This window comes from Peromyscus eremicus, chromosome 1 (genome assembly GCF_949786415.1).
Source record: "Peromyscus eremicus chromosome 1, PerEre_H2_v1, whole genome shotgun sequence".
NCBI classification, from domain to species: Eukaryota; Metazoa; Chordata; class Mammalia; order Rodentia; family Cricetidae; genus Peromyscus; species Peromyscus eremicus.
The window spans coordinates 10,632,709-10,644,180 of NC_081416.1; the positions used below are offsets into that span (position 1 = coordinate 10,632,709).

The 11,472-nt window shown below is 37.7% G+C and overlaps 1 long non-coding RNA gene across 1 annotated transcript; it reads right to left on the reverse strand.

Moving 5' to 3' along the window:
- Positions 1 to 430: 430 nt before the first annotated feature.
- On the reverse strand, positions 431 to 9,663 carry LOC131895552 (uncharacterized). The gene is made up of 3 exons (XR_009375213.1): positions 9,602 to 9,663; positions 6,844 to 6,910; positions 431 to 532 (listed from the first exon to the last, which is right to left on the reverse strand). It is a non-coding gene; the product is annotated as an uncharacterized LOC131895552 (long non-coding RNA).
- Positions 9,664 to 11,472: the final 1,809 nt, after the last annotated feature.

The window sequence follows — 11,472 nt, forward strand, 5'->3', positions numbered from 1 at the left end:
GCTAGATATAAAATGTATTATTTTATTTCAAGATATTCAAGATATCCTGGCATGATATTTACATACTTTAAGACACTGTTTTGAAAATTAATATTTTGAACTCTAGTAAAATTATTTGTAAATACTTTAGTAAATCATGATGTGCATTTCATTTAAATCTCCCTGTTATTAGTATGATAACCTTAGAAGAACATATAGATATATATGAATTCTTATGTATTATTTAAGCCAAAAATACACATATATACGCATACACATATATGGACACTTTTAAAATTCCCTTTTGTAGCTTGGTTATACCAGGTTATTTTTCAGACAGCAGAAGTAATTTAAATAATAGTATATAAAGATAAAAATCAATGTATGTTTTTAACACATGTGTAAATCAGTAAAAAAGAATATACCAACTTAAGGACTAAAGTCATATTTAGTGTTTCTTTCATTTTATCTCCAAGTGTAAGTGGACTCTCACTGTGTGATACACAGATGCATCTTCTCTGCCATCTGCTTATCATCTGAACCTGTGAAATGACTTAGAAAAACAGAAATAGAATTTCAGAAATCGTTTACAGTTTTGAAGAAATACATTTCCAGTAAATAATAACAAACAGTCAAAGGTCACATTTATGTTGGGAAAACAGTTGTGAATGCAACCGATGAATTATGTTAGGCACATAATTGGCCTTTCTAGCACTCCAACACATTTTTGCTAAGTGATGCTTTATAATATCTTCTTCTACTCACAATATAAGAACTTATTTTGGCTGTATTCTGTGGTGATATTATTGTTTGTAATCTAGGAAATAAAGCTTGCCTAAAGATCAGAGGACAGAGCTAGCCACAGAGTTAACCATAGAGGTCAGGCAGTGGTGGCACACAGTTTTAATCTTCGCACTCGGGAGGCAGAGGCAGAGATCTGTCTGGATTTCTGTGAGTTCAAGGCCACACTGAGCTACATGAGATTAATCCAGAGAAAAAGAGAAACAAAGCCAGGCAGTGCTGGCTCACACCTTTAATTCCAACACTTAGGATCACACACCTTTAATCCTAGAACTAGGAGGGTTGAGACAGGAAATGAAATGGCTGGGCATAGAAAGGATTATAAGACAGGAGGAGACAGGAGCTCGCTCCCTTTCAGGCTGAGGAGTTGGTGACGTAAGAGGTGGTGGTTGTGGCCTGCTCTGCTTCTCTGATTTTTCAGCTTTCACCCTAATATCTGGCTCTGGGTTTTTATTATAAGATCATTTAGGATTCATGCAATAGTATTCTTCAGCAATAAACATCTTTTGTTAATGGTTAGTGTTTTCTGTGTTTTCTTTTCTGAATTGTGACACTGAATTGAGCATATTGTCCCATTATTCTTTTATTTTACACTAGTGATTGACTGATGAGGTTGACTTATTGTGCCATGGTATACATGCTGTTCAAGACTTTTACTTATTTTAAAATTTGCATTACTTATATATTTAATTCTAATTTGAAAGTATTTATGTATATCAACTCCAAAGATGTATCATTTCTTCATATTGTTAAAATTTCCCAAACTGTTAAACTGTCCTATTTAAACTCCACTTATTTGAGAATGCTATGAGAAAAACAGAAAATTTTAAGATTTTTTTAAAAAAAATTTATACTATCTCCTAATGATAAAGTTAATAGTCTGTCAAAATTAAATAATTCAGTGACTCAGTAAACTTCTAGAATTGTGCATCTATTACCATACTCCAGTTTTTGAACATGGCTATTTGTATTGAAAATTTGTTATTTGCTGTAAAGCTCCACTACCACCCCTAGATCTAGCCAATCATGATCCTATTTCTACTGAAATTTTCATAGCAAATGGAACCATGCTTTTATTTTCCTTTTCCCCAATGTCTTTAGACAGGCCTATCATGTTTATATTCATGCATGTTACAGTTAGTCTTCTGTTATTGTATGTAATGTCCTGATTTTATTTTTAATAAATGCATTTCTAATTAAGAATTTCTAATTGGTGTACTATTGAGTTTAATCATTATCTCATATGTATTATTGTTGCCTGTATCTGTATGGATATGTCAGATTTTTTTTATGCTTAACATCAGTTTGCTTCCTGGAATTTAGGATGCTACAAGTGATGCAGTTATGGGCATTTGTACACAAGTCTTCATGTGAACATAAATTTTATTACTCAGGAGTGGATAGCTAGAAGTTTTTTGTGAGATACGATAAATTTGTGGTTAAGTTTTAAAACAACTCCCCAAGTGTTTCTCAAAGTATATCCCCAATGGCAGGGCCTGTGAGGAACCTAGAGCCTCCCTGTCTTCAACTGTACTTGCTGTTACTTGCTTAAATACTTTCTTATTTTGATAAGCATGTGAACATTTCTCATTGCAGCTCTAATAATCATTTTTTTACTACTTAATGTTGAGTAATAGAATGTTTGTATAGACTGATGAATTTGAATATCTTCTGTGCATATATATATATATATTTAGAGCCCAAGTCAATGTTTAATTTGACTGTCTTACCACTATTAGGTTCTTTATTATTCTGAGTACAAGTTTTTCAATAACTATATTATTTGCATCTTCTTGGTATCATTGTCTTTCTTGTGTTGTATGTTTTATGTATGGATATTGAGAACCAACTCAGTTAAAGAAGTCCAATACATTATTTTCTTCTTTGTTTCTGATGTATTATTTTTAAATCCTTCTTATTGAGAGCTAACATCAGTAGGTTTACTTCTAAATTGAAATTTTAATCTGACTTTTCTCCATGGAATAATTTTCAAACACTTATCGTAGCTGGAAAAGCATGAGTGAACTGCAGAAAAGACATTAAGGTGTTTACAACTCTCTAAAACTTGTGAAAGGAGAAACAGGCAGCTCTTCTGGACTTTAGTAACTTGGATTTGGATTTAATTGGTATAGAAAATTATCAGATATAGATCATAACAAGCCAGTGTATTGTATTACTAGTAGGCTCCAATGCAGGATCACAGAATTGGAAACCTCAAAAGGTCTAGTCCCTTATTTTGCACACTGTCCCTGAGCTGTTGTCTGTTCGTTTTGGAATTTAAGTGATCTATAATGGGCATTTTCTAAAAGTCCACATTATTAGTAATTAGTACCTTGTAAGTAGAATTCTGACAGCCATGTGAAAAATGATTTCAGAAGGCCACACTTTTGCTTTCGGGTAGAGCAGGACATACATACAGCACAGTTGCTAAACAGTTAGTTGTTAATGTTTAAAAAAAACAATAAATATCTACCTGCAATAGATTGCTGTTTTCTCCGCAGTCTGGATTTTGTGTAAAACCCAAAGATTACAGTGGGGTGTAAAAGTCAAAATGTCCTGAGGCACAGTCTCAAAGGGTCTTTTGTTTTCACTTGTAAAGCTTGTAATGTTTAAAGAAACCACAGTTTATCAGATCACAGACAGCAGGAATGCACCCTTTCAGATGGGGTTATGCAAGTCTGATTTTAGTAGGAATGAATATTACAACGGGTCAGCATGGAGATTAATGGTGGCACCAGTCACCTAAATATTTCCGATGGGAATCACCTGTACATGAGCCTGCACAGCCTCTGTTAAGGGCAAATCAAGGAGGCTCTTAAAGACACAATGAAAGGGAGAAGTGCCTCTGTCACTCTCCCAGGAACACTGGAGTATCCACAGAAAGAGGCAAGGAGCTGGAGAGGGAGGATCCAGGGACACTGGCAGAATCAGGCCCCTGAGATGAGCAGCGCATTTGGGACAGCAGGAGAAAAGTGGGTATCTAAGCTCGCGCTGGGCTTTGTACTTCCCTGAAACAGCCGTGCCTCCAGCTGCAGCCCCAGTGGAGGCGCCTCCACGTCTCAAAGAGACCACCGTTCCGCACTGTGTCGCTGAGCCTACCATGGCACAGGTAGGGTGGGGTTGGGGGGCCTGAGGGACTGCCCTGCAGCCGGTGGAGAATTTAGTACCTGCTGCCACTAGGCTTCCTGGAGGTCCTTTCACCTCTTCCGTGAAGGAAGTTGGCATCACGGATGAGAGCGCCTCTGCGGGTACAGAGCTTCCAGCCTGTGCTCTGGATGTCTGAAGCTGTGCTTCCTTAGTCCACCTGGGCCCCTTCACAAATTAAGCTCTCCTAGCCAGTAGCAGTGAAGCTGGCTACTGCTCCCCCTGTCTGTGCTGAGTGCTGTTGGAGGTGAGCAACAAACCAGCTAGATTAGAAACCCCTGGGACTGATGGGCAGCAGTCCCAGCAGGATAGGAAAAACCATAGGCTCCCTGGCAAACAACATGTTTGAGGTAACAAGGAAAATGCCACCAATGACTGCTTCCTGGGTCTGACCACAAAAAAGCCCATGAATACAGAATAGGTGCTGGGGTGGAGTCATGGGTGCTGAGTAATTTTAAGTGGGCTGAAAGTCCCTGGAAGGCATCTGCCTCCCCAGGTTTACATAACAAAGATTTTGCTTAACTTCTTCAGAAATTCTGTCACCACTAAGAGGTACCTCTGTTCTGGAACCCTACCTTCTGCAAATTCCAATCCAGAAAAACTGAGCAGGTAAACTTTACTTCTTACTTCTGTAGCTTGGGGAGGATGGAAACCAGAAAAATAATAGGACATTATGAAGTAAGTCTCTAGGGTGTGGCAGTGAAAAGGTCAATTTGGGGAAGAGTCTGGTATCTCCTCAAGTGATTTCCCTTTACTACCTGCCCCCACCCCCACCCCCCAGTTTCTTAATAGCTCAAATCTGAAGTGGCATAGCTATAGGGTAAGTTAGAGATCAGATCTGCAGTGGACAATCTAAGTCCTTGGATGTGTTCCTGGTCTCAGGTACTCAAGTTTTAGAGAGAAAGGGAGGGAGGGAATGAGGGAGGGAGAGAGGGAGAGGTAGAGGGGGAGAGGGAGAGGGAGAGTTCAGAGGTCCAAAGCCAGGGGTTTTCTAACTTGTGGACTACTGATTGATTGCCAGTATGATGCAGTTGTAGAAACATCATTATCTAAGTGAAAACAAATGCCTATTCATCCTGTGTCTCATCCCCCTAGTGAAGAGCTGAAAGGAAGATTGGCCCTTCTGTGGAGAAGACTATGCATCCACTGTAGGAGGCCTGTGTTGGGGAAGTGAGTGTATGTTGGGATTCTCCTAACACAGAGAAGTCAGAGGGAAAAAATTTGGGGATTTTGGCAATGCCCACAGTGAAACATGAGCCTGGAAACTTTCATTGACATGAATAATAAAACAACAGCTTGGATTTTGATAACTAGAGACCATATAAAACATGTGCAGAAGTTCTCTATCCTTCTGAGAAGAGGCAGTAGGAATGTTTTAATTGAGGTTATGTAAAAACTAAACTTATAAAAGGGTAAGTATAAATTAACAGAAAGTCTGGTACCCATCCCTGAACCTGTTACTCCCTTAATATGGAAGTAATTGCCAGTGGCAATTTGGTTATGCTAATTGATGCCTTTTGAAATAAAACTTGAGTATTTTTTTGAAAGTTTTTTTTTAAATTTCTTTTTTATTTTTATTTTGCAATACAATTCAGTTCTACATATCAGCCACGGATTCCCTTGTTCTCCCCCCTCCCGCCCCCCTCACCTTCCCCCCAGCCCAACCCCCATTCCCACCTCCTCCAGGGCAAAGCCTTCCCCACAGACTGAGATCAACCTGGTAGACTCAGTCCAGGTAGGTCCAGTCCCCTCCTCCCAGGCCGAGCCAAGCGACCCTGCATAGGCCCCAGGTTTCAAACAGCCGACTCATACAATGAGCACAAGACCCGGTCCCACTGCCTGGATGCCTCCCAACAGTTCAAGCCAATCAACTGTCTCACCCATTCAGAGGGACTGATCCAGTTGGGGACCCCTCAGCCATTGGTTCATAGTTCATGTGTTTCCATTCGTTTGGCTATTTGTCCCTGTGCTTTATCCAACCTTGGTCTCAACAATTCTTGCTCATATAAACCCTCCTCATTCTCGCTAATTGGACTCCCAGAAATCCATCCGGGGCCTAGCTATGGATCTCTGCATCCAGATCCCTCAGTAGTTGGATGAGGTTTCTAGCACGACAATTAGGGTATTTGGTCATCCCATCACCAGAGTAGGTCAGTTCGGGCTGTATCTGGACCATTGCCAGCAGTCTGTTGTGGGAGTATCTTTGTGGATTTCTGTGGGCCTCTCTAGCACTTTGCTTCTTTCTATTCTCATGTGGTCTTCATTTACCATGGTCTCCTATTTCTTGTTCTCCTTCTCTGTTGTTGATCCAGCTGGGATCTCCCACTCCCCCAAGCTCTCTTTTCCTCGACCCAACAGAGGAAACTCAAATGGCTGAAAGACATTTAAGGAATTGCTCAACATCCCTAATCATCAGGGAAATGCAAATCAAAACAACTCTGAGATACCACCTTACGCCTGTCAGAATGGCTAAGATAAAAAACACTGAAGACACCTTATGCTGGAGAGGATGTGGAGCTAGGGGAACTCTCCTCCACTGCTGGTGGGAATGCAAGCTTGTACAACCACTTTGGAAATCAATATGGCGCTTTCTTAGAAAATTGGGAATCCATCTCCCCCAAGATCCAGCTATACCACTCTTGGGCATATACCCAAGGAATGCTCAACCACACCACAAGAGCACTTGTTCAGCTATGTTCATATCAGCATTGTTTGTAATAGCCAGAACATGGAAACAACCTAGATGCCCTTCAACTGAAGAATGGATAAACAAAATGTGGTACATATACACAATGGAATACTACTCAGCAGAGAAAAACAATGACATCATGAGGTTTGCAGACAAATGGATGGATCTAGAAAAAATCATCCTGAGTGAGGTAACCCAGACTCAGAAAGACAAACATGGTATGTACTCACTCATAGGAGGATACTAGATGTGGAACAAGGATGATTGGACTGCTACTCACATCATCAGGGAGGCTACCTGGAAAAAAGAACCCCAAGAAAGACACGGGGATCACCCAATGACAGAGAAATGGAATGAGATCTACATGAACAGCCTGGACATGAGTGGGGGTAGTGAAAACTTGAGTATTTTAAGACAAATGGTTACCCTCTAGGAATTCTGTTGATATATAAATAGGTGGTATTGGGGCAAAGCCTGAAAATAGTAGTTAATACTGACCTTCCTGGCCCAAGAATTGTCATTCTGTCTTTGGGAGATGGTTTTTGCTTTCTCTCTTTTTGGACAAGTTTATTGAAATAAATAACAGTGTAATTAATTAATGTTGTCTTCCTCCTAGAGGTCTTCACTTCCTGCCTTAGCAATCTCATCTTAAATACAAACCCACTTTAAAAATGTGAACTTATTTATTTTCTGGTTTTACACAGTTAACTTGAAATTTCTCTTTTCAACATATCAAACATAGAGATATCATAAAGCACATTTTAGAGGGTAGCATGCAGTAGGACTACTGAGGCTAGTGACTGAAGATAGGAAATTAGTGTCACTTAATGCTTGAGTCTATTCATTGGTGAGCTCACTCTTTTACAGTCTACTTCTTAAAGCCAACTACACACATACACACACACACACAACTTTTTAAGTATATATGTAAATGAGGTAAAAATCAGTGCTAATGGATAAGATAAATATATCTATATTTATCTCTTTAAGTTTTGGGGAAAGGAACTTTTACAGTTATTATTCTTGCAACTGAGTATAGCAAATCAGAGGCAATTTCTTGGAAGAAGACAACTTTATGTGGTGAAAGGTAGACTGTACATCTGAGTTCTGGTAATATCTATTGGTCATGGGCCCTTGACAAGTTGTTAGAATCATGTGAACTGGAATTTCCTCACCTGTGAATTGTCTCAATGCCTCTCAGTATCTAATGCACCAAGTCATATACTGCGATACATATACAAGGAGATCCCTGTGCTGTTCCTCCTTTCAGTCATTAAAGGAGGCAGTTCCTTAACACCCAAACTGAAGGTTCAACCAGAGAATTGAAATATCCTTCACTGAGATTTTTTTCCTCCAGTAAGATGTGGGACACAATAGCACACACAATTTAGGCATGTCTGTCCTCAAGCTGAAAGTTATAGCTGACAAAAACTAGTGGTTATAATAGCTGCATGACAATTATAGACGACCTCTCTAACTTTCGGTGCTGTTGCTTGCCTGTGCCTCTGCTTCCCTTTTGCTTATGTTCATAGGGTAGTTGTTTGAATATGGAAGTTTTCCCAGTACTCAGTATGCTGTTCTCTTTTTGCCTCCTTCCCTCTGTGCATTTATGTATGTGTGAGTTGTGTATGCACATAGCAGAGTTCCAAAGCTTAAAAACCATTATTCCAATCTAAAATATAATACTTAATCAGCTCTGTCATATGGTCCTGAGATTCTTGAAGGAAGCCTTTAATAGACCAGGACCACATAGGGGTATCCTGTGACATAAAAGTGCTGACTAGAGATAGTTGTTAAGAGTACAGTTCTTATCTGTGCTGTTCAGTTCATACATGTTGTGTATTAGGATCAAATTTCACATGGTATTATTTAGTGCTTTGTGCTGTGTGTTATTATTCTTCCATTAAGTTCTAAAATACTGATCAGAATTTCATAGTTGCTGCTTAGAAAAGTTTCTTTACATGGGTGGCAAGATTTACCATACACTTTTCATGTGCTTTACGGTGAGTGTCATTTAAATATTTCAGTTTTTACCCGTCTCTTTAGCATTGACAATATTGTCCAAAGAGATGTTGGCCAGGGGCAATTATTAGTATTAACTGAATAATATTATATATTTATAGTAATTATTAAGAGTGAAAGATTTTATTTCAAAATTGGCCAGGAAAATTGGGTGATCATTTGAATAAGATCTTTTCACTTGAATTTTTACTATTAATAGAATTGGCTTTCTTCAGTAAACTTCAACTTTCACTTTTATCATCAGGTATTATGTATTTATAAACAGGTATTATGTATTCATATATGTAATTATAATGTGTATTTATTACTATATCTACATATTGTTTTTATAGTATATTTATATATTCACATATTACTTAAATAATTTAATATAAAATTGTGTTATTAAGATGACTTTAATTATTGTCAAGTTGAGTGGTTGCCTGTGTTTGCTCTCTACTAGATTTAGACCTGATACACATTGAAACAATCTCAATAATTCAGTTGGGTCAGTTTTTGGTAAAATGCCTTATACTCATTTTTATCATTAACACAAAACTTTTTGAAGGTGAGATTATTATTTTCATTGCATACATAAGAAAATGACTTTCAACAAATTCACTTTACCAAATTTATATCAGGGTCATGGATAGAGCTTCATTTGGAATCTGCCTTAAGTTGACTCTAAAACCTATGCTGGCCTTATGCAATTAAATATGACACTAAATTGGAGCCTTTTAGATCTTTCCATAACAATGTTGATCTTGGGTAGATTTCAGAGGAGAGCAGGAGCACACATATCCTGTCAATGGAATCCTTATGCAATTAAATATGACACTAAATTGGAGCCTTTTAGATCTTTCCATAACAATGTTGATCTTGGGTAGATTTCAGAGGAGAGCAGGAGCACACATATCCTGTCAATGGAATCCTCATTTCCCTGTGAAAAAGTGTTTTAGCATGTTCCTGTTGTATTTCATTTCTTACCTCTAGTAATAATTACATTGTTCTCACACTGTCCTCTTCATCTTTAGAATCTTAGAATCAACGCTTGGGCAATTCATTGATTATGAGGTCATCTGCTTATTTTGAAACCTAACCTTGAGGGTTAATACATTTCAGTATTAAGAGTGAAAGATTTTATTTCAAAATTGGCCATGAAAATTGGTTTTAGTGATCATTTGAATAAGATCTTTTCACTTGAATTTTTACTGTTAATAGAATTGGCTTTCTTCAGCAAACTTCAATTTTCCCTTTTATTATCATGGCTGCTTTGATCCTACTCAAAAATGCAGGTGCAGTAAAGCATTTTATTCCCATAGTAAATGAAGAAATCGGTGTTGTGGTGTGTATGTGTGTGTCTGTTTGTCCTTCCATTTACTTCTGTAATGATGATCAGAATTTGTTAATTGTTTTTGGGAAATCTTCATTAGGTAGGTAGCATTCGCTCTTCACATTATAACTGTAAATAGCATATGCTGTGTAGAAAGACAGACTCATGTTTGAATTTCATAGTACTTTAATATCAATCTCCAAAGAAGCAGACAGGATATGCCTACTCTTTACCTTCCAGTGATGTAGTCAACAGCATCTTTAAAGTCTCTACCAGGTGTTAACCATGGAAGTAATATCTTTGACCCAATAATAGTAAAATTCTGGGGAATTGAAACTACACTGGTCAATGCTCTTGATTTGGGGATGAACAAACCCTGTACTTCACATAATTAAATCTCTCCTATTTCTCATATACACATTGTGTACTGAAACTCCCGAGAGCCAGTTCTTTGAATTGGATGTTTACATTTACTGTAATATAAAAAAGACATATTGATTTATTTAGTATTGCCTGCATGTTAGCAATCAGATGTCTTTTCAGCATTAACTAAGTAAGACCTTGTAGAAAAATTATTAAGTGTTGATTCTGGGAATGTTTTACATCTTTCTTTAAAAGGACTCAAATCCACAGAATTGGGCACAAAAGCACAGAAAGTGTTTTATTTATGAGAGTAACCATTCCAAAATTATGGAGTGATAACTCTGCCAAGAACAATGCTGAAAACCTTACAAGCATTATCTCATTAATTTTAATTCTGCATGTGTTGTCTGGACATTATTCTGTTCCTAATGCTGATCTCCATGTTTATATAAAGTGATCCAAATAGTTAAAAAACACTCATGCCAAGTTAGTAGAAGATGTCTATCATCTCAGTGCTAAGAATTATAGAAAAGCACAGGTGAGATCAGAGCCTTCTGAGTGGGATGGATCCTCAGGCTTATAGCACTAGTGGTATTTAACTAACTCATTAACAGTAGGCATATCTTTAAAATAACAGTTTTACAGGGATCATGGCACATGGTAGGCAGAAGAGAACACGTACTAAGGAAAGCAAGGAATAGTCCTTAACTGGCAACATCAGTTTGCAATCAATATTAGTGTTTTACATGCCCATGAGAAATTGCCAAGGGAAAAAATCTGTTGTCTTAAGAAAAAACAGTCTTCAACTTTGTCACTGCTTTTTATGCTAGCTTATTTCTCATAGGCGGTGTTTATCAAAAGGCTGGATTTTTTGTTTGTTTGTTTTTGTTGTTTTTTTTAAAATTGGGTAAGTTGTCAAAGACATCCTCAGCTGGGTTCCTTGGACTGATAGCTCTCTTTGTATTTCAATATTCAGTCATATAACTTATGTGACCTATCTTCATGTGTATTTAAATTTATATCTTACACCTCAAGAAGGACTAGAGAATAGATGAATTTCTGTTGGGAAAACAGAGTAAATAATTAAAAACAAATAATATCTTGCAATGCAGCTGAACTTTGCAGTACCCAATAGTTAGCCTGAGTACCTCAGTTCTATTCT